Source organism: Thermobia domestica, chromosome 7 (assembly GCF_964235325.1).
Source record: "Thermobia domestica chromosome 7, izTheDome1.hap1.1, whole genome shotgun sequence".
Taxonomy (NCBI): domain Eukaryota; kingdom Metazoa; phylum Arthropoda; class Insecta; order Zygentoma; family Lepismatidae; genus Thermobia; species Thermobia domestica.
In genome coordinates, this window is record NC_137460.1 from 208,166,083 (window position 1) to 208,192,859 (window position 26,777).

The following is a 26,777-nucleotide window of genomic DNA, read 5'->3' on the forward strand; positions in this document are numbered from 1 at the left end:
TGAGATATATTTTACCAGCATACAATAAACAGAACTAATGAATGTTGATTATGATTACGAACAAATACCCTTTATTAACATGACAGTGTATTTCAGTACTTTTTGGCATGGGCATTAAGTAAGAAATTAGACACAATAGCTCCTAATTGAAGAATTGAACATATATGTTTGAATAGCGTCTTCCAGCACAAGACATACTATGGATACACTGTTTTAACAGTATATACCGTGCTGGTACAGAACATATTATGGATACACTGTTTAAACAATTTATACCTTGGGTGATACAGGACATATTATGGGTATACTGTTTAAGCAATTTATAGCGTTTGCAGCACAGAGCGTATTATTGATCTGATGTTTTGTTACATTGCATATACCTGTTGATACTTCTATTATATAGCCATATTACAAACTAAAAGCAACCAATTTTGTGCAACATGATATAGGGAAAGTATACTTATTTAGACAAGAGATGCATTTAGACAGTACATGAATTTACTTTATATAGGAAGTTGGGAACTGCCATGGTTGGTGGATATGGATATAGAGTTATGACTCATTTCAGTAATATAAAGATTTGTTATATTTAATGTTGAATATACTATTTGGTAGTAAAGATGCATATGTTGCTAAAGCACACAGAACTTTTTTATTGAGATTTTAGCTCTATATTATCACCTAAGTTCTGTAAAAGAGTACTGCAAGTAATTCCACACCCCTTAAATATACATATCATTCAAAGTGGTACGCAGTTTGTCCTATTCTGTCATATAAATACAGCGCATTGGTTTTTTCTCTTGTAGGATATATCCAAAAATACCTTCTTGTGTAAAATATTATTTCCTAAATAGCAAAATTTATCAAATAGTCCTTGTTGTGTTTCCATATGTAACATAAAGCATCTATTCCGTAACGTCTTTGTGTAATCGTTAATTCTTTCTGAAAATCGCAGGGTCTGTAATAAGACGCTATGGGGCCTACATTCATATATAACAATTCTATTTTACAAATATAAATATTTTTACTTACTTAAAAGCACTCTGTACAAATATAAATTGTTGTAAATACATCAAATATCTGTCAAATGTATTTGTTGTTGATTCAAAGTTAAACCAATTCCTGCAGCAAATCATTCAACATATAACACTTCTCAGCACTTAAACCAAACATTATAAGTACTATATTCTTATAATCCAGCACACAATAAATGGTAGCTAATGTGTTTATCTCTGGTACTTGTTAATTCCATAGTAGCAATTACATATATATTTTCCGGTTCTCAATCATAGCAAATACAATATACTTAAATATTATGCTTCATACGGTAATCCAATTTAAAATATTTTCAAACTATTATTTATCTAATTCTTTCAAAAGGAATTCGTGGGCGCTAATTAGCATAAAGACAATCTTCATCATCTCGTCAATCTGTGCGAGATATATATTCATCAATGCAAACCGATACTAAACAATTCCCAAGCGACGTATAAAATTGTAATACTCCGCCCGCTCCAAATCCATCATGTGCCGTTCCGCACATTCAAATACGCTAACGCAAACCAGTACTAAACTGTACCCAGATATAATCTTAAATACATCTATACAAATAAAATACAAATTGTTCTACTTTATAGCAATTCAGTATACTTCTACACACCATATTATTAAATAAAAAGATCCTAAATAAATAATAAATTTCCCTAGAGAGTGCATACGTATCCAGTTAAACAATAATATTTTCTCTATTTATTTTATTCTGTTCTCTTCCTTGTACATCAAAATCTCATGTAATTCACCTTAAGTCTCCCTTTCATTCTGTATCAGTCTCCCATATAACGTACCTGTTAAATGGAGTTGCAATTATTGCCAATAGATGGCAGCACAGTTGTACATATCGTAGTACTGTAGGGTTCCGCTTTCTTTATCAAAATGTATCGTTATGTATTATTATTATTTCAATTTTATAATAATTAAACACATGTTAAAACAAAATTTAATATAAATTAAACACATAATGCAATAATATATTAAATTATACAATTTCGCCCAGCTAAATTCCTTACAAATTTAATTAACATCAATCTATACGGAAATGTAAACATAATCTTCAGGGTCGATAACAATATCGACCGTATCAACTGTGACGTACCAAACGTCAGAACAGTTGTCTTTTGAGAAACCTTATCTCACATCTTGGTCGAAGAAGCTTCATACTGTGTGTAACCGCTGAGAGACTCATCAAGCCCACCTCAGCTGATATCTACGCAGTTGCCAAGCGTCTTCAGGCCCACCTAGACCACTATCCGAACGGGTGGTCTTCATATAACCTTACCTTACCTACTACATCAGGCGGCTTATTAAGCTTGCATAATGGATCCTGGACCAGGTCCAGGGCATCCCGGACTACCACACCAAGTTGTTCAGGGCCCCTCTATCCTATCAGTGAAAGGGGATAAGCGGAAGGATCGGCATGAAGTCACTTCAAATTCTACAGGAACTTCAAATTTGCCATCCAATGCATCCGCTCCTATAAATACTGACCAAATCAAGCAAGCTTCAAAACGTCCTCACACATTAAGTGAATCTTCCTCTTCTTCTAATGAACTCATGGACGCAGACTTCCCGCCGCTCAAGACATCTACTAAACCACCAATTTATGACTACCTTCTCACGAACTATGCTGCTACATATCAGGATCTTCGTCAGCTATATATACGAATTTTGAAATACGTTCCTCGAACTAACATCAAACAACTCATTCATACCAAGAATGGTATCATTATACGCTCGCCAGATCCAAATCTAGCCACTACCATACGTAACACTTATTCTTATGAAATTTTCGGACCATCAGCAGATCTTAAGAAGCTAACTTCCAAACAAGTCAAACAACCTCCGCCTCCTCGTAAACCACCGGCACTTTCTGTAGTCATACGCGGTGTGGACCCTCAATTCAGCGATGAGGAAATCACCACAGAACTACAGCTAGAGGGACATTCCGTACTAAAGTGCATCCGTATTAAGAACGCTAATGGTTCTACTTATATGGTGCGGGTTCTTACGAATTCCCAAGACACCATAGACAATCTTCTTAGCGACGGTGCTTATATCTATTTAAAACGTCACCGAGTTGAACCCTCTCGCTCCTCGCCTCCTCTGCCTGTTCGATGCGAGCGCTGTCAGTCTTATAATTCACATTCTACGTCTGAGTGTAAAAATCAATTTAAGTGTGGCTTCTGTTCAGGACCTCACGCAACAAAGGCCTGTACGAATCTCCAAAACCCTCCTAAATCCTCGACTTGTAACGCGCCACATCCCACCTACAGCTATAAGTGTAAGGCGAAACCGGGAGCAGAACCTCTGAAACCTGAACTTACTGTACCTATTCGTACACATGAATCACCAGACACTACCCCTACGCCAGCTTCAGCTTCTGAACCTGTCACTATCAATCAATTCCTTACATTTCTTACAGTCTCTCTACAAAACATCCATCCGTTCCTCAGACAACATATCCTTCAGCAAATTCATCTCGCTGCCAAAAGCATCTTCCACATTAATTTCACTGGTACGTACTCTGGCAACTATGTTCATTTTCACTCAATTCCTTATGAAACTGCTGTCTAACACCTTGCTACATCTACTGATCGTCACGCTGATTATGGCCATTAATTTTTTGTTTTTAAATATTCGCTCTTTCGCTAAAAATAAACCTTTGTTTGAACAACTACTTTTGGAAGAACATATTAATTGCTTCTTACTGAATGAAACCTATCTTACTTCTGCCTCGCTTTGCAAAATACCGTTATACCATCTACTCCGTCACGACTGCCTTACGCCCTCACGTCGCGCCAATGGTGGCGTAGCCATTGGATTCCCTCCTACAATTCCTCATAGACTCCATAGTTCTGGGATACAATCCTTGCCCGAACACATAATCAGTACCTTATATTTCCAACAATGTTATGTAACAGTAGCCACCATATACATCCGACCTGGACATCCCATTCCTTTGCAGTTCTTTCAGTTTATTTCAAACTCATTTCGCAGTTATATAATCATGGCAGACATTAACTTCCACAGTCGCTCCGATAGACAAAAATCGGCCTTTCGCACATACATCCAAACTCATACCACTGGATTTATCCATAACCTCTCAAAACCTACCAGACCCAGCAGTAACAGTACACCTGATGTCGTCATTACATCGTCCAATTTACTTTCTCAGATACAAGTGGATGTGCTGGATCCCATGGGCAGCGACCACGTGCCTATAAAGCTTATCATCACTCCCCACGGCCAGCACCATCCAGTTCCTCCTGCCATACCTCCCAGGCTCATTCCTCGGTACGATAGAGCAGATTGGCCGAACTACCGTAATTATCTCACTACCCAGTTAGAAAACATTACTACTCCCACCACCGAACAAGATTTATACAACACTCTTCATACGATCACTCACAGCATCCAACAAGCATCCTCTAAATATATTCCGCACACCCCTCTTCATCCGTACAAACCTACCTTACCGCCTCAATACTTGCCTTTGATTCGTCGCTCGCGACAATTGTATAGGGACTACAAACGTACCGGCAATCTGGAATCGCTTCGATTATCTCGTCAATACCAACGAACTGTGCATAATTACATTGTAGCATACAAGAAACGTAACTGGATCAAAACATGTAATACCTTATTAGAAAATACGCATCCCACAAAATTCTGGAAGAGATTTAGTCAACTCACTGGTAAATCTTCTAGCACTCCATATCCGTTAATTGTGAATGACACTCCTCTCCATACCGATACTGAGAAAGCAAATGCTTTTGCTCATTACCTTCAGGATATCTTCACTCCACTCCCACCCACCATCCCAAATCGTAACCATCCGGCCGACCATCTTAATCTCCATGCATCTGCCTTACAACCAAATCCCGATCACGCTCTTCCACCCAATTCACCGCTCACGGTACCCATCACAGTCGCTGAAATTCATAATGTCATTGCTCGTAAACGCAATACCGCTCCTGGTATTGATACTATCACCTATCGCCATATCAAAGAGGGTCCTTATGCTCTGCTCTACTCACTCTCCCTGATTTTCACCTTTGTTCTCCGTACAGGATTTATTCCCGCCGACTGGAAAACTTCTAAAACCTTAATGTTTCTGAAACCCGGTAAGCCAGCAACCTCTGTCTCATCATACCGCCCTATACAACTTACTTTAGTCTTCAGTAAAATCCTTGAACGAATCTTAGTCTCCCGTCTTCATATTCATCTCACCACTCACGACTCCATCCCTATTCATCAAGCAGGCTTTAGACCATCTTTCAGTATTAATGATCAACTTCTTCGCCTCACAACACATATCACCAATCAATACAACCTCATGAAACCTTCTTGTCTTGTACTCTTTGATTTAGAAAAAGCATTCGACAAAGTTTGGCATAGCGGACTCTTGTATAAACTGTACTCATTCCACCTTCCATATTGCTATATTCGCTTCATCTTTCACTTCCTTTCCTGCCGCCTGACATATATCTCAATTAACAACACTCTCTCACATCCTGTCTTCATTCGTTCAGGTGTTCCACAAGGTTCCGCCCTTTCCCCTTTACTGTATTTACCGTACGTGGCGGACTTCCCTCGCCTTCCTCTCAATATCAGTCTATTCCAATACGCTGATGACACGGCCTTCCTAGCCACTGGCAACACTATTCATCAGATTAATCATATTCTCCAAGAAGCCATAAATTCTTTCTTCACCTGGTGTCAACATTGGCGTCTGAAAATCAATGCGGATAAGACCCAGGCAATTGTGTTTCTTCCTCCTGGTTCACGCAGCCGCATCCATCGTAATCCCACAAGAATCCGTCTACAGATCGATAATTCACCTATCTCCGCAAGCAAAACAGTCACCTATCTCGGCATAACTTTCGATTCTCAGCTGAATTGGAATGCTCATCTTAAACGCATCACGGCTAAAGCTACAAACCGCCTCAACCTCCTCCGTCGCCTTATAGGTACCACTTGGGGTCTCCAAGCAAATACGGTCTTGAACACCTATAAAGTATTCATGCGGCCTGTCTTGACGTATGGGTATACAGCTTGGGTCGATGCCCCGATTTCCTTTCACAAACGCCTGCTCATTTTAGAACGCCATGCCCTACGTCTTGCTTACCGTATTAGTCTTCCTAGTCCTACCAGAGATCTGTATGCTCGGACCCCCTTCGCCAACCTTCTGTACCACCTAGAAGATTTGCGACTTCGCTATATAACGAAGCGATTCCAGAATCATCATCCTATGCTATTCGACACCATGCACCATGATGCTACATTTCGCAAGTTCTCTGCACCCTTACGCCATACACCATTATCTCTATTATTCACAATCTATCATTATACTCTCCCGCCCAACAGTCCGTTCCTACCAATCATCGAAGATTACATCACAGACTTGAACTCACCTTACATACTTCCATCATATGTCGCACAGTAATCCTTCCGTACTAACAGGGCTCCCCATGTCTCCATTATATCCAGAGCAGCCCCTGGATAAGAAGATAACCTGCATTCGTCCGACTAACATTTCCCTAGTGTTGTATCGTCAATCGCACCTCACTCTCATCTCATCACATGACCATCATTTTCTATCGTATCGCTTATACATATATTAATTTGTATTGTATATATTAACTTCTATTCTTTATATTTATTTGTTTTGTATATATTAATTTGTATTGTATATGTTACTTTGTATTATCATAGTTGTCCTCAACTCCTGACTCACTTTCCGCTCCTAATGATTATGGCCAAAAGGCCATAATGACCATTATTGATTTGGATCTATTGGATTAAATAAATAAATAAATAAATAAATAAGAACCTCCATTAACCAACTACAAGTACTATAACATCCCCAGCTTCCTTCACTCCCTCATCCCGAATAAAGGGCGTAACCCTTTGGGCGGGCGCTAGCCTCGGCTAGCTTAAAAAAATGTAAACTTGCTTTTGTTCCACCTCGGAAACGTACCAAAGTTCATCGCAATCCATCCCTCCGATCGCTCACTGTCCATGATACACCCATCATTCCAACACGCACTGTCACATACTTAGGCATTATCTTCGATCACCATCTCACCTGGAAACCACACCTTCAAAGTGTCAAAACTAACGCCTACAACCGACTGAACTTGCTCAAACGCTTAACCGGTACTACCTGGGGTCTTAAAGCCAACGTTGTTTTAAACACATACAAGGTTTTCCTCAGGCCAGTTCTTACATATGGCTTTCCGGTTTGGATTTCCGCTTCATCCTCCTATTATGAAAAACTAGCCATTTTTGAAAGACATGCCTTTCGCATTGCCTTTCGAATCTCTCTGCCAAGTCCGACTCATGATCTCTACTCCTTGATCTCATTTCCTACCATCCGCTATCACCTTGAAGCACTCCGTTTAAAGTTCATCACTCAGCGCTACACACACCATCAACCTCTCCTCTTTGAAACAATGCATCATCTTGCACTTCACTCCGCTCCCGCACGATACCATTATACCCCGCTTCACCTTTTGTTTACATTATACTGCTACACTGTACCACCAGACCACCTCGATCGACAACTCCTTGACGACTATCGCCTGCATGTTCATCTCCCTCATATTTTTCCATCATTTTGTGCACAGTGATTCCATCATTATTAACAGGGCTCACCACGTCTTCATTAGCCTAGAGCAGCCCCTAGGCAGAAGATAACCGCATTTGTCCGTCTAACAGTTCTCATAGTGTGTTGTGGCGTCCAGTGCACCTCACTTCATCTCTCATCTCCATTAGTGCTTATGATTTCAAATTGTACGTTAGTTTATATTCCAATTTCGTCAGTTTTCCTTTATTGTTTATTGTTACGAGATCATTTATTCACTATATTTTTTTCCATTGCTATATCCACTTAATTTCGATAGTTTATTTCTTTCTTTTTTTGTCATGTTTTGTTTTGTATTCTTACATTTACTATATTCTTTTTTGTTATGTTAACATTTATATAAACATATAAGTTCCTTCTACCTTGTTGTATGTTTATGATCGAAAAGATCATAAAGACCTCAAAATAAACGAAGATTAAATAAAGATATCAATACAACAGCCCATAGCCCATCCATCAATTCCTCTCTTCTCCTATCCCTTTAACTACCCTTCCCTAAAAGAGGGTGTAGCCCTCTGAAAGGTTGCTAGCCGATGGCTAGCCTTAAAAAAATGTAAGCAAAACGCGCGTATTCGCATTTTAAACTCCTACTAAGGAGGAACCTCTGTTCAACGATCACGCAACGGCGCCATATTGGAGAAACAAATCCGTCCATCAAAAACCACAAGTGGCAAAGCTCAATTCTTCATACGTAAGTATATACATATGGTAAGTATTATAGGTTAATTAATATTGACCATTTCCAATTACAGTATATAAATAAAAGAAAGTGCAAGGTAAATTCATAATTAATCTAATAGAAAGTAAAAGTATAATTCATAATTAGGGTTTGGTCTCATTACGTGAAAAATTATATTATAGGTAACTATACGTAGTCTAATCACTGTACATAAAAGGAAACACTCAATAGCTTACATACAAATTATCGAAAATCTAGTTACCTTTTTTCGCTGCAACACTACAAAAAATCCCTAAAGAAAGGAAAATTTACCTAATTAGGGGAAAAAGAATCACTGTAATTATTCTCATTACAAACAACACTGCAATATAGACATAAATTATATACAACTGCAACAACAAACAACCAGGAAATAGCCAAGAAAATAGCGGGCGTGTCATCAAAGGTAAGTAAACTTTCTCTTCCTACTTAAATTAAAATATTAAATAAACATACAAAGTGTGCCGGAAAATACCATTAGCGTCCACGGCTACCGAGCGGCAAATATACAAAGCGGGCGGGCGAAAATTTCGCGATAGAAATGGCGCCAGCGCAAAGGTTACACATACGTAATAAAATATAGAAAGCGATCGGTAAAAGTATAAAGGGAAGTCGCAGCATAACCAGACAGTAAGGGCGCCAGCGGAAAGATCATACATACGTAATAAGATATACAAAGCAAGCTGTAAAAGTATAAAGGGAAGTCACGATGGATTCCAACAGTAAGGACAGCAGCGGTGATGTTATCAAAGGTAAGTAAACTTTCTCTTCTTACTTAAATTAAAATATTAGATAAAGATACAAAGTGTGCCGGTATCTATAAAGGAAAATACCATTAGCGTCCACGACTACCGAGCGGCAAAATACAAAGGCGGCGGCAAGTCCTTTGTCGTGTAAAAGAAGCTCCAGTACTACTCCCCCGGACCCACCCCTTGGCTACGTACCTGCAGCCAGAAAAGAGACGTGCACATCTTTTCACCCCCGAGCCGAAGAAAAATAATAATATTAAATGAAATGAAATCTTTGAGTTTTACGTCCCACGCTTATGCCGGTTAGGCTAAAGGAGACGGTGATGATGAGTAATGAATGAACTGGTGAAATGAAGAAAGTGGGAGGAAACGGGAGAACCCCGAGAAAACCCACACGGTGTTTGTCCACCACAAAGTTCACTTGGGGAATAATAATAATAATAATAATAATAATAATAATAATAATAATAATAATAATAATAATAATAATAACCTTCACAAGCAATTAGATGTGGTGAAGATCTATCTGTGACAAAATTTGGTGGCTGTAGGTCAGTGGTGGATCTAGAAAGTAAAACCTGGGAGGGGAGGCAACGAGAACCCAGACTATGATAGGTATATCATGAGTTTACTGCAAATTTTCAAAAATATATAAATAATAGCGTCAATTAGTCTACTGTTATGGTTCAAAAAAACTAGTTGTGTAGGCCTACGCCTCCACCAGCCCGGGTTAAATCCGCCACTGCTGTAGATAACTCCTTGCTGTAGATAACTCCTTTCTAAGATGTAGGCGAAAATCTGATGAGAGACACGCATCAGCATCATCATTTCAGATTCTGCTTCGGGGGGGGTCTCTAGATGTCAGTAGATTTTTTTTATTATCTTATATGTTACCTTATGAATTAAAATGTTTCCAAATGTCGAAATTAGGGAGCAATTGACATTCTGGAGTCCCAAATGATCCCTAACTCTCACGCATATACCTTTTTCTATTATCAAAGATAGTTAAACACGTATTTCAATGTTTTTCTGTTTTTATTTTCTTAATATTTTACATAGACGAGGATTGCAATAATTGTATGAAGATGTCCATATCTCGAATCCTCATTAAATTTTATTTTTCCCGTGCGAGAAACGGGGACTTCTGCTAGGTAAACAATATGGATGAACACATAAATCTCAGCAAAATATGAAACAATAACCTTGTCCTTAAGAACCAAAGAGAAATCTCAATTACAGTAATTAGTTTATAAAACCAAAAGCAAAAGATTTATGGTTCAGAATTTCGAAGTAAGGACCTTAGTTCATAATTTAGAGTTACTGGTGTGCTAATAGGAAGAAACAAAAACGAATTCATGACACTGAGAAAAGCAGGAGAACCTTGGCACATGAAAAGAACAGATGGCAGGGGACTTGATAATTACATTAAATGTCCAAAAGACGAACAATTTGCAAGAATTATTTTGAAAAACTTCTCCGTATTATGAATAGTTGTTTTGTAAATGAAGTATTGAAGGATGTTTGAGTTGTAAAGTGTGTTAAATTAAGGCCGAAAGATGGCGATCTTATGTGAATGATGTAATTTTTATGTAGATATAAGAAAGATAACCAACAATATGTGACAAGGCCTTCGAGCTGAGTCACAGTGACCTCTGGTGATGGTACAGCATCGATAGCCCCAAGTCTTTCTTGGCTTCTAAGAACTTCCTTAGGTGCAAAGTGTTTAGAAGAAAAGAGAGAAAAATGACGATACCTTCGCGAAACGATAGGTAACAATACGTCTTTAGATCATACATGACCTCCATGACCTTTCACTGAAGAGAGCTTTCACTCAGGTTACCTCGAATGGAATCAATGTCACAAGGAGGCCGAACATGGTTGCCAGCAATAAGGTAATACTTCTTGGTTAGGCATTCTCAACACAATGGTGTATGCAGAACTTGATCGGGGGGGGGGGAGTTCAAGTTCACAAGTTCCTATCATTTTAGGTGTTTGTACACATATTTCGATATCGAAAATGTTTATTTCTGCGTAATATTTTGCTGAAGGGAGGGAGCGGGGCTAAATTACCCGAACCCATCGTACAGGGTTGCGAAAAAACCAGTTGAAAAGCTGCCCAGGTGTTTTATTGGGTAGAATTGGGTCTGATTCGGGAAAATTATGTTTTCAATTTTGTACTAATATTTGAAGGTGTATTTCTATTTAAAATATCACTTAAGCATTCATGTTCCATTGTACACATGAAACCATGGGTTTTCCTTGGAACCTGTAAAGCTCTATCTGCGTTACATGGGACACACTTTCCGCCGTTAACACTGGCTTATATTTCGGTTTCTAGAAAGGTGGAAGAAGACAATTTTGAGGAGCAACTAAGAGGTGGGTAATTCTATATGATATAGGATATGAATAAAATCCCCTATTAGACTCAGGATTCAAATTTCTGTCTCAATCGTCCTGACTAAAAATTCTTTTACTTTCGCTTAAAACATTCCAGGTAAACATTGAAATAATAACCCCTCAAGATCAGGAGCTAAAGATTAAAAAAACAGCTTTTTATAGATATTTTCTTTAAAAATATATATAATATTGACTTATGTTGGAAGAATTGAAATGTTAAAATCCTTAAAAAAAAAAAAAAAAACTCATTTTCAATTGCCAGTTTGGTTACAGGTTTTACAGTTAAAGGACCTTTGTAGCATGCGATAATTGTAGTATGCGTCACATATCCAAACAGATACGCAAGAAGAATTCTGAAGTTTAGTTCCTTTTTAATACAAGTCTTTTTCGCTTTTTATGTGTATTCCTATAATTATCCAAGTGTAGTGTTGAGAAGATACAGATAGATCTTTAGTAATATCCTTCTTAAAGCGGGGCGTTTTCGATTTGTAATTAACTGACACATAGGGAAAGATATTTTATTATTTGTTTGGACTACAAAAACAAAGAGAATGTAATCGTAGGCTTGCTTTTGGTTCCAGACTACTGTTGAACACGGTAGAGCAAATTTGATTGAACACCAACAATATTCGTAATATCTATATTGTTACAGATAAGGCTATATATTCCCGTATATTTGAGCGTTAGTTTTTTGTCATCTTACTAGCCTGTATGCAGTCAACAATTAGTTTCAATTTTAACAATAAAATGTAGTCTCATGAGGAAATGCCAGACAGAATGTTTGCCATCACCCCGGAGTGTTCGGGATTGCCTCGTAGTGTGAAATAAATTATCAAAATTTTTTGAATATTTTTATTATTATTATTGAAAAGTAAGTAATAAGTTAATGAAATTGGTTTGGGGAATAGATCATGTCTTTTTAATAAGCATTATTAGCTTATTAATTAGAATAGTTTGCTATATTTATTATTTTAGGCCATTAGTAGCATACTTCATTACTGTATAGTCAATAACCCTATTTTAGATACTTGATCCTTTATCATAGGCTGCTATAAGGAGTTTCTTCTTGTATATACATGAAGGATGAATAGGTGAATATGCTTGCGTGTACGTAAGTGAATATATTTGTAACGAAATTATCCTTAGCTCTATTCTAGCTTAGCTTAGATCTAGGCCTACACGATATCCTTTATATAGTCCTGATTATTCCTTTATTTCAGTTTCTTACTTTTGGATTTTGATACTTCTATTGACTCAAAGATGGACTAATCACTCCATGCTTTCTCTACTGGCTGACTTACCCCGCCAGACTTACCGGTAAGTTAGAAACTGACCAGGGATCTGCCTTCAAGTAGAACACTTAAACAATAAATACAAAATAGCTGTAGTATTAGGTGTAGTATAGCTACTATTAACTATTTATATTTACATAGACTAATATTAGCCCTAGTATTTTGTCTTTCCAGATGAGAAATCCAAATCGGAAAACAAATAAGGCAATGTGGAACGACGAAGACTTAGCATTGGCCACTAAAGCTAAATAGAAATGAAGGAATGAGTCTTCGCCAAGCAGCCCGGATGTATAACATACCAGTGGCGACACTGTGAAAGATTGATGTCAGATAAGACTAACTTTCTGTCTATGGATAGAAAGCCTATTTTCTCAAAGGAGCAGGAGGATAAAATTGCTCAACACGTTATGAGCATTGCAAAGTTGTTTTACGGAATCACCTCGGGTGCCTAAGGAAATTAGCCTTCAAATACGCAGAAATAAATATTATTTCTCACACATTTAACCAAGACAAGAGAAGCAGGTGAAGACTGGTTGGCTTTTTTTCCCCTTTTTTAAAAGGAAACCCTAATGTTAGTGTTAGAAAGCCAGAAGCAGTCAGTGTAAATCGCATCGCAGGATTTAATAAGAAAGATTTTTTTTTTTTTTTTTTTAACTTGACCTCAGTAATGGACAAACGTAAGTTCCCTAGTTGTAAAATATTCAACGTAGACGAGAGTGGACTTACTTGTGTCCAAAAACCAGGTAACATTTTAGCGCAAAATTGCCTAAAGCAATTTCATTTCGCTACAAGTGAGGAGCGAGGGTGAACGATTATCATTTGCTGTTACATGAATACCATCTATGATCATCTTTCCTGGAAAAAGACTCCAAGCAGCCTGTCGGCAGGGTGGATCGGTGGATCGGCAGGGTCTTTGTAGCTTGCTCACAGTTAGGATGACGAAGTTGTTTCTCTCCTGGCTTGAGCATTTCACAAAGTTTGTGATGCCGAGCCAAGACGACTTAGTTATTCTAATATTAGACAATCATTCCAGCCATATTTCTTTAGCAGCACATGAAATCTGTAAAGCAAATGGTGTGGTTATGCTCTCTCCTCTACCCTCTCATAAGTCGCATAGATTGCAGCTGTTGGATCTGACTTTCTACGGAACTTTTAAAGCGGCATATAGCAAAGAGTGGATGTTCACATGAGGGAGTTCCCAAAGGTTTTGACTTCAGATGCACCAACAACTTTCAAGAAAGCTTACCTAAGGGTTGCGAATATGGAAAAAGACACTTTCAGGATTTAGGGCCGCTGAAATTTATCCTTTGAATCCGGACATTTTTCATGACGAGCTTGACGCTATTGGAACAAGCGCAAGTCCACCCATCGCAGCAATAGGAAGTTAATCTGTCGCAGCAACAGGAAATTCATCTGTCGCAACAACAGTGAAGTTCATCCTCCGAGCTACATCAGCAACAGCAGATAATTCATTTGTAACAGCCAGCATATCCACCTATTTAGCAGATAGTCCGCCCACTGCAGTTGGTCCTTCAATGAATACTTTAGGCTATGTCCTGGTAGCATACGTATATTTCGCCAATTGCTTGTTCTTCAGCTATATGACCACCTTATGCATAGTCCGAAAAAGACAGCATTCACAGGTTTTGACTTCAACACACATTAAAAAAAAAAAAAAAAAACTTTAGAAGAAAAGGAGACGAAGGAAAAATTGAAGAATTTGACGATATCAGCTCCTGCATTGAAAAACACGAAGACTGTCAAAAATTCGCTTTTCAAGCCATCTTTGGTGTCACACGACACTTCTTCAGAAGAAATAGATATTTTTACAACAGAAGTCAGTGGCGAGGAAAACGACCTTGAGGACATTTTGAGTTTAGATGGAGTAGGGGAGAATAACGGAAGAAGTTTCTTGTGTTTGTGACGAGTTCGAGTTATGGTAAATGTTCAAACGCCTATGGTACGAGTTGCACTCATAACGCTTGCAGTTCTTGGGAATGAAAAGCTAATGCATATGTGTGTGATTTCTGTAGGGTTACTTCAAAATAATATTTTCATTTTTATGAAAGTCACATGTAGTTTTTTTTCTGCGTGTGATTCACAAGAGTGTTTTACAAATTTATTTAGCCTAGCTGTGTCCATTAGCAGGTAGCTAATTTTGTTCAGCTTATTAATCGAATTTGAACATCGGACTAATAAAAAATACTGTTTTTGGGATTAAAACATTAATGCGTATGTCTGTGATTTCTACAATTCCAAATAAAGTTTTCATTTTAATTAATATTTTATTGGATGCACCGTTATTTCTGAATTTATTTCATAACAGTACATTTTGTTTAGCCTATTACCTATTAGCTTTCAAAGATGATCTGGGCTGGTTATGTTTTTCATTAACTTGAGTTATGTTTGTAATTATAATTCTTATTAAAGATTCAAATACTAAATTACGGTATGTGTTTGTTTAATGTATTTTAATTAATTTTGCTTCTTTCGTAAAGGAAAGTTTAAAGCAGGAATGCAAATAAGCAACAAAATTTTACTCGTCCAAGAAAAACGCTACTAGCCCACATCCCACAATAGAAATCATACTTCACAGTCCACAGTTAACATGACAATTTATTCGGTGTTGAGTATCGAGCTCACGGGAGTGAGTTCCTGCCTCTTATTGGAATTCTGTGATGCTTGACGTTTCTGATGACGTAGATGAAATTTTTCGAATGCAACTGTCGCATCCTACAGTATATGGGTATTTGGATGATGATGAAAGATGAGGATGATAACGATGAAAGGCGAGGAACTATTGCGAAGTATTGGATTTAGGGAGAGAATGCCATTGGTTGGTTTGAAGGAGGGATCTGGATAGCGGCTGGTGCTCTAAGTAACCAATCAGAAATAGGTTAGGTAGCCCTCATAAGGGTGTGGTCCTGTATGTAAATTTCAACGTTTAATCTTGAGTTATACTGATGTCTTCTAGTATGTCACTTAAAATGGAGAGCTTGGTTAGAATGTCAGAAGCTGCTTTGAGAGCAGGAAGACGTTTCCTCACTGCTGATTTTGAAGAGATGAAGGTCTCGAAATATCGCAATAAGTTCTCTTAAAATATCACCGGTAGTGGCTACTTTTTCTACTTCAATATGTTCAGGAGTCTCTGTACGGTTAGGAGCAGCGACTTTCTTGGCATACATTTCTTGAGTATTCACTGATTTTAACACTGGTGAGGATGAATCAGATAGTAATGATGGGAAATCTTGAGGTTTGAGTAACGGTGGTTGAGAGCTCTTCCGTGATAATATTTTAAAAATGGTAGGACATCTTTTGTAATTTGCAGGGTGCCCCCCTCCACAATTTGAACATTTCACTTTGTCATCCTGAGTTTTTCGAGGACACTCGTATGTAAAACGGTTTGCAGCACATTCAACACATCTTGGAGTTGCAGCACAGGATGTCTGTGTGTGGCCCAAACGCTGGCAGCGATATCGGTATGACATTAAATACTCGCCCGCATCGATGAACCACTCGCCCCGGGCGAGTGAGCGAGTGATTATTTGCATCCCTGGCTTAAAGTGAACAGTATGTTCGGGAATGCCCCGACCACTGGGGCAATCCTGAACATAGCTACATTTTTAAAATCTCACTGATTTGTTGAAAAATGTTACTTTTGACTTCCTCTGTACTATAGTAAACAGGAAAAACTCCAGGCTTTCTATACACAAGAAATCTTAACTTTATCTCCAGAAACAAGAGTTATTTATATTCAAAGCTTAAGTGTTCGTGAATACCCTGGTCTCCCGTATAATTTCAATCCAAATTTCAAAGTATAGTTTTGGAGATGTTTTTATTTGGGGGGGAGGGTATTGTTGTTTTTTATGTGTGTTTTATCCAATGAAAACCGTAGGATATTTTAGGACTGAAGAAAATTCCAACAACCTTGCTTACATACGCCTATGTCATTCAACATTATCCTCTAGAGTTAGGTGCTCTTTTAATGAAAGTCAATACTCTTCCCGTAGAACTGCTTACGAAGAGCAACAACTACGTACGTGTTTAGAAGTTGATATTTCAGTAGCCGTTTCGTTCCTACCGTTGGAATGTTTGTATTCGCAAGTAGTAGTTGTTGTTAAGTTTAACGTTCCGTTCAGCAGCGAGGCTATATGAGACGTGGACATACTGATTAACGTGGAATCCGAACCACATAAACTCCTGCCGGGAATCGAACCCGGGTCTCCCAAGCCCAAGGCTATTCACAAGTGGTATGTGTGTAACTGTGTGACTATTAGAAGCATGTTCGTTATTGTTAGAGGAAGACTAACAAACCAGAGATGGAGTGGGTCAATGAAAACTTGACTCATGACTTACTGACCCACCAGCCACCGTGACCCACTCTGACCCACTACCCATCATGACCTACTCTCACCCACTCCAACCCACCAAAACCCATCGTCATCAACTCTGACCCATGATCCACGTCCTCCTCTCCACTGACTAAAGAGTTCACACTTGTAATAAAACAAGGCTGTGAAATTATGAGTTATCAGAGTTTGAATTCCTACCGTCAATCGCTCAAGCACTGCTCTGTTACAATACCCGTGGATTTTACCTTTACGATATAAAATGGTAAAGTGTTTGTCGTACAATGAATATCAATTTAATCTATATATATAAAAGAGAACGTACAAAATTTTGTCCGCTCATCACGCTAATACGGCTGAACCAATTTCTTTCATTTTTGGGGGGTTATTAGGATTTGGACCCTAGATGGTTTTTATCATATCACTTTAATTTTTAATTACCAGTGTCTTGAGATAATTGACCATTCAAGTGTCCATAACGTACAAATCCTTTGTTATTAGTTCATCATAGGTAAAAATAAACGTATTTATATGCAACCCGCATGACCGTGTCACTCGGCGGGTTAACATAAATGACAGGCGATATACATCGGAAAATAGCTTGAATCTTCTGTTTAAAATTTTTTAATTGATTTGCTTATTTTTACAGACACTTTTACAATATGCCAGCACCGGGATGACCGCAGCGAAGCGGGGCGGGTTAAGATAAATGACAGGCGATATAATGTTAAGATTTACTGCAATCTTCTATGGTTTTTATCATATCACTTGAAAGCGAAAAAGTAAAAATTATCTAAGTAAAAAGTTTATTGCGTTCCGGGGTGACCGCAGCGAAGCGGGGTGAACGCTGCTAGTTATCAAATATAATTATTTCTTGCTGAATTACAGATACTTTTCAATGGAAAATAAGATTGAAATTGAAAGCCTCAACATAAAGTAGGTCAACGAAAAGAAGAAAAAGTTCGACTGGTCTTGAAAGCCAAGTAATCTTTAAGTTTTACGTCCCACGATAATGCCGGCTTGGCTAAAGGAAATGGTGATGATGAGAAATGAATGAAATGGTGGAATGAAGAAAGTGGGAGGAAACTGGAGAACACCGAGAAAACCCACGCAAACGGTGTTTGTCCACCACAAAGTTCACGTGGTGCGTGCTGGGTACAATGAGATCTTTCGATTGATGTGTGTCTCATTTTTGGATAGTGGGGGCTCCGGTGACTCAGTAGTAGAGCGTTCATTTCTGGTACGTGGGATCCTTGGTTCGATTTCAACTCGCGCCAAGTGAACTTTGTGGTGGATAAACACCGTGTGCGTGGATTTTCTCGGGGTTCTCCCGTTCCCTCCCATTTTCTTCATTCCACCATTTCATTCATTTCTCATCATCACCGTCTGTTTTTAGCTTAACCGGCATAAGCGTGGGACGTAAAACTGAAAGATTCTATTTGATTCCATTTTCATTTTTGGATAGCATCTTTTTGTTGTCAAATTAACAAACTAAGCCTACGGCCTATTGAACTCGGAGGTTCAATGCAGCATTCACAAAAGCTCTCCATTGACTTCTGTCCTTACTAAACTGGATCCAGTTTCTACTTTGTATTCCTATTTCTGCGAGATTCATCTTAATATAGTCCTCCCATCTGCAGTTAGGTCTTCATAATTGTCGTTTTCTTATTGGTTTGCAGTTAAAACTTTGAAAGCGTTCCTCCTTTTTCCATTCTACCTACATAATCTGCCCACCTGAGCCTCTTAGACTTGGCGATGCTAACAATATTTGGTAAACGATATTAACTATTTAGTGTCTCGTTGTGAACTTTCCGCCATTCGCCATTCTCGTTCCTCTTGGGTCCGAATATTTCTCTCAGGACCTTGTTTTCAAATACTTTTAGTCTATGTTCTTCCTTTAGAGTAAGAGACCATGTTTCGCAACCATACAGAACAACAGGCATGATTATCGTTTTATACATTTTAAGCTTCAAGTTCCTCGACAAAATTCGCGACGACAAGAGATTTTGAACTGAATAATAACACGAATTACCTGCTTTCAGCCGACATTTAATTTCTTCGTGATTTTGATCTGTTAATATTGATCCTAGATATTTGAAAGTATCCACTTTATCAAAAGTATTATTTAATATTTTAATGCATCCATCATTTGCAGTATTACGATCTCGTCGAACTTCCATGTATTGCAGTTGAGTACTATGTATTAAAGAAATATTTCACTAATAATTACAGAATGGATTTAAAAAATGGCAACAAGAAAGTGTTTTGGTTCGTATCCTTTATTAGCTCCCGGTGAAAGTATACGGGAGCTTACAATTTCACTACATGTGTGTGTGTGTGTGTGTGTGTGTGGTACTTAATCTCTCGGTAACTACTGGCTGGATCTGAACCAAATTTTGTGGGCAACTATGTAGTCCATAATTTGAGAGGTTCCTTACTGTTCTACCCAACTCCTGTTCTGTCTAATGATCCTCCAGGATTTTGTAGCACATTTTTGATTTTACCGCATCTTTAGACAGAACTGGAATTCTTATTCTGCCTAATCTTCGCAAAAAGTGATATTTTGGTATCAGGGAAATTTAATAATAATAATTTCCCCGAAAACTGCAATTGCTTTCAAGACCCCCTGATTTTCGTAGCCTATATCATATCATGCAATATTAATTCCATTTTCAACTGGGAGTAATATAATTTCAGTTTTCTCATTGGTCAGAAACTCTAATCGGTTAGATTTTTACTTTCCAGAAAAGCAAGTAAATATTGTATGTGATTGGCTGAGAACATAGCCTCTTTTCCAATGGTTGTATTTGATTTGAAGTACGTTAGAAACATATACAAATACGTAGTCTATATGAAAATATGTTATTGAACCGCTAATTAGCAAACAGAATTTGAAACTCGAATAGTTAACACGATAAAAGCTTATCGATTTGTTTCACATTGTTTCAGAAGTTTGACCTACTTCCTCTTGTGGAGTAATCACAATGTTTATGCGAGGTAATGTTCGAAACTACTAAACCAATTTTCACAATTCTTTTACCATCGGAGAATATGATTTTTTCCGTGGTAAAATACTTCATAACTTAACGCTTAAACTCCACACAACTGAACTGAGTTACATACAACACCTCCCTAATTGTGCTTAAACGAGTATACTAATTATTACGTAGGTAGTGGGCAGAGATCGGTAGATTAGTTACATAGTGAATACAATGTTTGCCTGTGATTCATTATGTAATACACATTTTAGGTCATATTATTTCAACATGAATATAATTGTTCTGCATCTGTATCTGTATATTTAAACTTTTGTATGCGGACGTGTTGATAGAATCGCGTTGATGTCAAAAGTCAGGTTTAATTTTTAATACATATTATCCTATTTTTCTTTTAATCAATTTTCCACCTGAGAGAGAGTCCATACTCGTTTTCATGGGACAGGTATATATTTACGTACGGAACTGAATCAAGTCTTCCCCCAAAATTCTCTATTTCCGAACCTATGAAGCATTATTATTATAAATTATTTCATTTTATTAAAAATATTTTTTTCCTTTATAAAGTTGTCAGGAGAAAATTTAAGAAAACAGATTTGCTTAGTATACTACCATGTATGGAATAGTTGAAAACGACAATATCGGATAACGTATCCTATGTATACTGTACGACTTGGGGAAGCCAGAATTCCATTATCTGTCTTTAGCACATAATGCCTTGAAAAGATGGCAAAGATAGCAAATGAAATGCTTTCCAAATCAGCTGGCTAAATTGAGTCAAATTTTGTTAATGAAAACATGTAATACGACAGGTATATACTGTATTTTTCTAGGTACACAGTCTATATAAACACTGTATACCACATAGAGATAAAATAGACTTCGTTTGAAGTTTCATTGTAACAAGCTGACAATATCATTTAATATTTCCGTTATTTTAACAGCAATTACTCTCGGTAGCATATTTTCGGTAATTATTGGCCGGATCATAGCCAAATTTACTGGGCAAGTAGCCCATCATTTAAAGAATAAAATTCGCTATGTTTGTGGCCGAGCATGGCCACGGAAGGCTCGGCTCGGCTCTGTTTTATTTCTCGGTAACAACTGGGCGGATTTGATGGGCAAGTAGCCCAACAATTCCAGGAGCTTTTGAATTCGTTCAGCAACTGTGTTTTTTTGCTTGTTCAGTTCAGGCCAGTGTTGCGACAGTCCTATCTCTGGAGTGGGTTGAAAAATAGTGCCAAATTGAACAAAAAGGGCTGAATTCATTATTTTATACCAGCGTAATACATGGCTCTATAACACGAAACTAAAAGAGATGAAGTTCTAGAACACCCTCCCCCCTCTTCCAAGAAGGCAAATCAAGAAAGTACTCTTTTTAAAAATTACCGTACTTTTTAAAAACATCCAAATAGGAGTAACCCGAACAACCGTGGAAGTAGATGAAACTTTTATCGCACGTAGGAAGTTTAACAGAGGACGCAAATTAAAAGGGAAAACAGTTATCATTTTCGGTATGTATTGTAAGGAAATAAAACACGCCTTTATTTCAAAGTGACCAATAAACCAAAAAAGTATTCTGGCCATATATACTGAGAAAAATACATTCTCCGGACAGCGTTATATTGTACAGTCAGCGACTTTAGAAAATGGAGGTTGGATACATAAGAAATGATAGCTTTTTCCAGTAGCAGAATAGTTTCACTGTATGTCTGATAGTTGGACAACCAACATTACAGCAAATACATGCCCGAAAACATAACATGCCAGGATATTCCTCCATTTGGAGGAAAAAGTATTACTATCTGAGAGCATCACTTAGAGAAACGACCACGAGATAAATCTACAGAAATTCCATTTACTTTAAGATCAAAGAGATAGGAATTAATGCAAAGGAAACGAAAACAATAATACGTATCATGCAGAGACCGAAAAAGTATGGAAAGCTAAACAAAATGAGAAAAGAAGGAAAGAGGGAAAGGAAAGAGCAAAAGACATGGGAATAAATTAAATTTTAACACTTAAGGATAAACAGTGTCCGTCTTTCCCCCTGACCCCATCGTGGGTTTTCTCCCTTCATAGGATAAATCTCTTTCAGTATCAAACGCGAACATCATTTATAGTGTTGAAAAAAAATTAACTCAGTCTAGGCCGAGACTCGAACCCCACACCCTTAGAATGACAGTCTCACGCGGTATCCACTTACCTACACAGGCTCTACCTATAAACCAGCTCTTACCCGCGCTGTTATCAAACGTGTTAAATCAGCCATTGTCGGTGAGCTACCCCAGTTCAATTTGAAGTTTAAATTTTATTTACCTCACTTAGCCATCTATGGGTAGCCGTCCCCTTGCTTTCATAAAAAACATTTGTTCTGTAGATTAAAATCAAGAATGAATTAATCTGTACTCTTGGGAGCTTACTGGTGCACCAACATATCTATCTATCTATCTATCTATATCTATATGTCTATCTATCTATCTATCTATCTATCTATCTATCTATCTATCTATCTATCTATCTATCTATCTATCTATCTATCTATATCTATATCTATATATATATATATATATATATATATATATGTGTGTGTGTGTGTGTGTGTATATGTGTGTGTGTGTCGAATTGATTTTGGATTAAAAGAGCGACTTCGTAAATTTACGGAACGCGTGTTAACACGACAGTAAGGACATCTCGTAACGTTGTTAGGTAACACACGCAGTGTAAATAAAGTTTCAAAACCAGAAGTCGGAAGATATGCCGTGGGTAAGTCGGTAAGACGTCTGCTTGCTGAGTGCAGAAATTCGGGTTCAAATCTTGGCTGTTACGGTTTTTTTTCTTTTTCTTTTCGTTGAAAATACATTTCTATATTTTTGCGTTTGAAATTGCTTTCTTTCATTTTTTGTAAATTATCTTAAATTAGTGAAGGCCAAGTAAGGTCAGATTACATATATGTCTGCTTTATCTGTGTGTACAGTCCAGAGATGGAGTGAGTCAATTGGGTCAAGATTTGTGAGTAGGTCAGTGGATCGTGGGTCAACAGGACGTGACTCACTGTGACACACCACCCCCCGTGACCTCTCTGACTCACACTGACCCTACGTTTTAAATTTTAAGGTCTCCCTCTTTATTCGGCCTCCCTCCTTATTATTAAATTCAATGTATAGATAATTATTGAGTTGAGTTGATTTTGAGTTTAGCGCCCTTTTCAGCAGCGAGGCTATATGAGACGGGACCTACTGATTAACATAGAAACCGAAAAACGTGAGCTCCCGTTGGGAATCAAACCAAGGTCTTCCACGCCACAGGCATATAATAGTGTCTTATATAGCAGTTAATATTTTTGCTATAAAGTATCAAATAACTAAACATTTGATGTAAATAAATGAGAAACCTAAAATATTGCAGGTTACTGCAATTGCGATTTAATTCAATTTAAGCATTATACATCCATATGATTGTTAAAGTTGCTTTATAAAGATGCAGATTATGAATTATAGTAATTTTTTCAATGAAATGAAATTAAATTAAGTTTGACGTCCCATGCTTATGTCGGCTAGGCAAAGGAGACGGTGATGATGAGAAGTGAACGAAAATTGTGCAACGATGTAGGTAGGAGGAAACAGGAGAATCCTGAAGAAACGAACGCACACGGTGTTTCTTCACCACAAATCTGACTTTGTGCAAGCTGGGATCGAACCAAGGACACCATGCACCAGAGGTGAACGTTCTACCACTAAGCCACTTTGGCCCTATGAAAAATACAACCATATTTATTCTCTCTCTCTCTCCCTCTCCATTTATATAGTTATCAGAAGCATGAATAATTTTCATTTTGGGGGGTGTGGTGGTTTAGTGGTAGAGCGTTCACCTCCGGTGCTTCGGGTCCCTAATTCGATCCCAGCTCGCGCCGTTTGGACTTTGTGGTGGACAAACGCCGTGCTGGTGGGTTTTCTCGGGGTTCTCCCGTTTCCTCCTACTTTCTTCATTCCACCATTTCACTCCTTTCTCATTATCACCGTCTCCTTTAGCCTAACCGGCATAACCATGGGACGTTAAACATAAAGATTTCATTTTATTTCAATTTTTGCTTTGAACGTATGGTTTCAAGTTGGTATTAAACTCAGAACTCTGATCTTAATGAGTTGAGTTGATTTGGAGTTTAACGTCTCTTTCAACAGCAAGACCATATATGACGTGGACATATTGATTAACGTAAAACCCGAACCATGTAAACTCTCGCCGTGTGGTGGTGATTGTGATTTTGAGTTTAACTGCCCGGTCAGCAGCGTGGCTATAGGAGACGTGGACCTACTGATTAACATGGAATACGAAACACATGAGCTCCCACCGGGAATCGAACCCGGGTCTCCCAGGATAAAGTCGTGCGTACGCTAACTCCCACCGGGAATTGAAATCTGTTATCATTGTAAGAATGTTAACGTTCCTTATTTTACCGGTTTTTGTATAACTTCATGGACCAAATTTCACAGAAGTAAATCCCCACGGTAAGCAGGTTTGCATATCCAGACTCCTAAGTATGAAAACATTTACGCTCACTTCAACCTCAAACAATTCATGAATTGAAGAATAAAGGATAATATTCCAGATAAAGTATATGGTTTGAAAAATACCATATAGGAGAGGGACATATCAGTCCTTTCTGCTCATGGAGTTATTAAAACAGGATCATCGGGCAGTGGTCTTTACCATTGAAAGATATTGCTTCTAAAATATTTCCAAGTAACTTCCAATTTTCTTGTTCTTGTTGTGGGGCTCAATGGTAAACCGCTTACGCTGGTGCGTGTGGTCTTTATTGTTTCGATCCCCGGGCAAGGAAGTTTGCGTTGGACAAGATCGTATCCGTAGGTTTTCTCAGGGTACTCCCGCTTTTTGCCACTTTTCATTCAACCAATTCTTCTATCATCATTGACTTGCTTTAATCATTGGAGATGCAATGGTCCATTGAGCATTGCGGTGATGTCAGAAATCAGATTCGGTCCCAAGCATTTAGGTTGTGATGTAAACCTTTGCTGTGGTTCAGTCTCAGTATTTTATTACGCGAGGTAAAACCATCCATACAGCTATAAATGTTGTTCTATCTTACGCAACCAGGTATTGATATTGAGCCAATGCGGAACCTCATTTTTGGCGCTTTGAGGCCAGGAACTGACTTCGGACATTACGCTGTTTTCAAACGACTAGGATCTTTCCAATGTTACCATCCGCGTCCAACAACCCCATGTTTAAAAGGGGAATAGAAAGAGCCCGTGTCTAAAACTTCCGGACCCAGTTTCTTGACGTTCAAGTTTAGGGATCGACTTCTGACATCACAATTGTGCTCAACGGATCAAAACCTTTTAAATGCCGCCAACGCCGTCCAACCACTTCATCTTTAATAGGTGAATAGAAGGGACCCGAATCCATAACGTCAGGACCCCATTCCTTGAGTTGCGTGGCCTGGGCCAGACTTCTGACATTACTACTGCACTCAGGGGACCCGGGCCTTTCCAACGCTACCACTCGCGTCCAGCAACTCCATGTCTAACATGGTCGTCCTGACGTAGGAGAATCGACTTCATGCTTTTTTCATAATTATTCTCCAAATGGATTTGTATACAAGGTAGTTTGGCAAGTTTAGCAGCAGGTCTAAAATAAGCCTCTTGAGAGTGGCTCTTATTTGTTAAAGAATACATAACGATCGCTTTTGGCTGTTGCAATGGTCTGTCTAAGCGGCTTGATAAAAAAGAAAAAACAGCGTAGCATAACAACAAAAAGGTGTTTCTCTTATATGTTAAAAATAAAAGCACAGAAAGAAAAAGTCAAAGTTTGGTAAGGTGAGTGTCGGGGGACGCCGAATTCTACTTCGCCCCGGGCAACGAAATTTCTAGCTACGGCTCTGAACTCCAACACTTATCGGTCATTCAGAGTCTCATCCCTTACCTACAACAGCGTAGTTTGATTAACCTGTTATACCAAAACGTTTGGAAAGAACCTTTGAGTGTGACTTATTGATAGCTATGCAATATGTTGACAGAGTGCTAGTCTTCAGTTTAGCAACGAAGGTGCCCTTAGGCGAAATTTCACGTTGCTCTCTACTTTTGTCTGTGCCTTGTAAACCGTAACATTATGTTTAAAGGCAAGCAGAAACAACGTCAGTTGTTTTGTACTTCTTTGCAGAGCCACTGATAAGGCGTTTGTGTCTTTTACACAAATAATTTTTGCCTGATTGCTGTTTGAAGCCTTTTTGTATTATACACTATAAAACAACATATCCAGATTCAGAGAAATACACAGAAAGTTTAAAGAAGGGGGGTTAAAAATATCGTTATTATTCAGATGCTTTATTATTATTATTATTATTATTATTATTATTATTATTATTATTATTATTATTATTATTATTATTATTATTATTATTATTATTATTATCTTGAGTACAGAGATACAAAGAACAAGAACTCCGTCACCATTAACATGGAAGCGAAAATGACTTCGAATTGGAAATAATAGATCAATGCATTTAATTTCGAGGAGAGGCTATAGGGCAGACACGGATCCAGGGAGCGATCGG